Raw genomic sequence first — 4022 nt, 5'->3', positions numbered from 1 at the left:
GAGAATAAAAAAATCTCAAAGCACACTGCCTGAACTGTGACACATATCTGTCTGCTTCTCCACCTTGAGCCCCTATTCCTCTAGAATGGAGCTGCAAGTGGGGGGCACTTGGGACTAACCCCCAAACTTTTATAACCATGGCATCATTACTACATAAAATACTCTGTCCATCAAAACGCTCTTCCTGTTGGGCGGATACATTTTTACAAGCAGTTTCATTCAAACGATTTGGAGGATCAGGAAGGTAGAGGTAGGTGCTGGGGCCACTACTATTACACTGCTGGTACTGCATTTTTATATGGGGGTACAAGAAGAGCAGGCAGGTGACAAGATTCACCACTATTTATGCAACGTAATGGGATGCATTGACATTTTATGTTCAATGATTTTTATTAGGTTTTGTCATTTTTCATAAAAACAATAAACAAATAAACAGTCACATATATCCACAACATGAAGGACAGTACGTGTGGCTATGACACTTTCCATACTCTTAACAATGTCAACATGTACATATAATTCTGACAATAAAACTGATTTGTACAGCATGTTTTCCTTAAATGCCTAAATAAAGACCATTTCCAAACCTCTGAACACATAAAACAAATAAACTACCCATAAAAAACAAAAATATGTGGGGAAAACTACCCAACTAGAAAAATAAACATCATATATTGACCGTGGTGATTGCACAGTAAATCATTACCAACCGTTGTTGGGGGTATAGATGGATTAGCATATTGTAACCATGGCTCCCAAATGGACATAAACTTATCATGGGAATCTGACAAAATTTTGGGTTTTGGGACCCCTGGGCCACCTTGTCTCCTAATCCTAAATAATATTTTTTGTGCAATCCTTGGTTTTTTTATCATAGTTAGTATAGATTTTTGCAATCCCTTTAAAATGTGTGGGGGAACCTTAACTGGGAGCATTCTAAATAAATTCAAAAGTTTCAGCAGTAGCAACATCTTGGCTGACTGTATTCTACCTACCCAAAGGCAAAATCCTCCACTTGGTCAATAAAAGTTTGAGATAAGAGGAGTTGAAAATTGGCCTCTGCATAGGAACCGGTCAGTTTGAGTCCCAGAGATCCCATATGATGTTTCGCCCAATTATATTGAAATTTTTGCTGCATCATGATCACCGTTTGTTGGGGCAAATTAATATTCAGTGCTACCAATTTTTCCTCATTGATTGTCAGACCAGACACGTTTGCAAACTTACTTAGTATAGCCCCTAGGTTAGGAAGTGAGGCTGAGTAATGGTGAGCAGGATATCATCTGCGAATAGGTTCAATTTATATTCATGATTCCCTACATTTATGCCATGAATATCCGGTGCATTGACATTTTACAAGGTGATATGGGGGTACTGAAAAGTCGAAGCAAGATCATTGCAGAGAATGGAAATGAATGATGTATTGTAGGGGGAAGTATGGGGAGTTACACCGTCTATACGTCTCCGATCCTCTTAATTCCCCAAGCAGCAGTTTCTGTACAGGATTTGGAGGGATGCAGCGTTCAGGTCAATCAATGTATTTCTCAGCCTTGGATTGTTTTTAGTTATAGTAACATAACAATAGTCACTAAGTATTCATAACTACTTTTATTTGGACTATGGACAAATCTAAACAATCATGATATAGTTCATTTCATCATTGTTTAGGATCATTCAGGCAATGACAAAAGAGGGCAACTGAAGACAGCCATCACCCGCTGACTAACAGCTGAACCCGCCAGAATGGGGGAGCAGCCAACGCTGGAAGATCAGCTCTAATCGCTGGATGGATCATTGTGGACACATAAATCTATCATTGCATCCTGCAAATATAAGCCTTAGAAAAAAATAGATTCTCTTTTTTTATATGCACCTGGTTAACCCTTTGTGGGAGTAGGTAAGATGTACTCCTGTTCTCATTCACCGGGGTGAGTGGGAAAGAAATATGGGGACCTTAACATTTTCAGTTTGGGCTTATGGATAATGTAACCCTAAAATACTCTGATCTGTCTGGGTTAAGTTTTTTTTTGCCATTTTAAAGGTTTAGAAACTAAACTTCTCTGACCCCTCCCCCTGAGCTGTCCATTGCCACAGCTGCAAAGGCTCATGGGAAAATGACACCATCAGTCAAAGGAAAAAAACACTAGTTGCTGACCAATCAGAGCAGTGGCAGTGGTTTAGAACCAATGCCTTGATTGGTCACAATTTAGGGCATTTTTTTCCCTGTCATGTGATGAGACTTCTGACTCTTCAGCACTATCACCCCTATCTGTCAAATGTGGGGTGAGGGGGTGTCAGGCATCTATCATTCTTTTTGTAGAAGTTAGCAGAAACACCCATGTTTGATCTCCTGGTATAGGTTTTTATGGTCTATTAACACTTTTGCATTGTAGTAACACACTAAAGAACTTTCAGTGCAATTCATTCTGAATGGTACCCCAATGCACTTTGGGGACTGATATGCTTTGCAGTGCAACTGCCTGATGGCACATGCTCCTTCACGTTTGTTAAGTAGCCCGTTGACACTGTTGTGAAAGGCCTTTTCACAGACATCCATGACATCAATGCCATTCAATGACATCCAAAAAAAACACACCAAAAAATGTCAGGGGGCCAGGGACCTTTGCCTAGCGATGAGCATGCAACTCCCTGCAGCTCTTTTCCAGACCCTGGTGTTTTATAGTCCAGGGACTATTCCACCTTGCCATTTCTCATGTGCCATTATGTCTGACAGACACAGCATTCTTGCCCGATCCAAGCAGCTGTCCTGCACGGGTCTTCTACAGTATTTTTGCGGCATAAAGACCCACAGTCCTCCATATTATCAATCAAAGATGGCATCCTCTGTCCAAGGAGATCTTCTCCAGGTACCGGGAGCCTGTGTCTTCCTCTGCGAGTATTTCTCACTACTAATTCAAACAAATCTTCAAAGCCTAGAGCTCGCCCAAAAAAAATACCCAACATCACCTTTCTATCAATACCCTAAAAACTGCAATCACAGAAATAATATCAGGGTACCAGGCTAGCTAGAGGATACCTCATCTTCGGATGTGAAAGCTACCATTACTATCTTCAATTTCATAGTGGATAAACACCCAACAACAGCTCTGGATATTAGGTGCATATTAAGCCGGGCCCCTGACTCTATGTCACAGTCTTTGCTATGCCCAGTGATGTGATCTGTAGAATTCATTTTTTTTGCTGTGAAACGCATGGCTCAAAGACCCATTTGATTTCGATGGAGCTCAAATCCACCTACTGCCACTGCACATTTCTGAAGATGCGCCAGCTACTTAAGTACTGTCATGCTACATGCAAATGGGGTCATCCTCCCCATTCTGTGGAAGCCTAAGAACAGTCTGCACTGGGTGTAATTACCCCTACTTAGTGCAACAAACCAATGCTCTGCTACTTGGATTACGACTGAACTTTTGCCCACACCTCTGCCCTGGATACTACTCAGTGCTATATTGAATACCATACAGTTTGCTACTACTCGCTTACTCTCTATTACTGATGATGTCATACAATATAATATAGGTACTGTTATGGCGGGGATATCTTTTAGACTTTTCCCCCTATTTAGGACTGAACAGTTGCACTAATACTAGTACTTATATTGGTATTGTTGTTTATAGTTGCTAATTTATATTTTTGCTGTGGTTCTCTGATGTTCTCCAATCATACTACTGCCTTAGGTTTAAATTTTAGTGGTGACTGTGTTCTTTATTTTTGAATACCTAATGTAATTACCAGCTGTAGAGAGTACAAGACTCTCTTCCCTGCTTCTGCCCCACAGGGTGGGCAAGCCTCCTCACCCTAGCCATTGCCACCTAACTCCCCCAAGTAGGTAGGTCCCATTATTTGGTTATAATTTTGGGAAGTCCCTAAATATGCTATTACAAGTTTTACATTGTTTTCTGATTCTTTCCTCTTTGCTTAGTCCTTCTCCCATTTTTAAACAACTGTTTAAAACCCCCCTCCCCTGTTCTCTAATCCCTACCCTCATTTTATTGATATAT

The sequence above is a fragment of the Pyxicephalus adspersus genome, chromosome 1 (assembly GCF_032062135.1).
Source record: "Pyxicephalus adspersus chromosome 1, UCB_Pads_2.0, whole genome shotgun sequence".
NCBI classification, from domain to species: domain Eukaryota; kingdom Metazoa; phylum Chordata; class Amphibia; order Anura; family Pyxicephalidae; genus Pyxicephalus; species Pyxicephalus adspersus.
Note: the sequence above shows the minus strand (reverse complement) of the source record.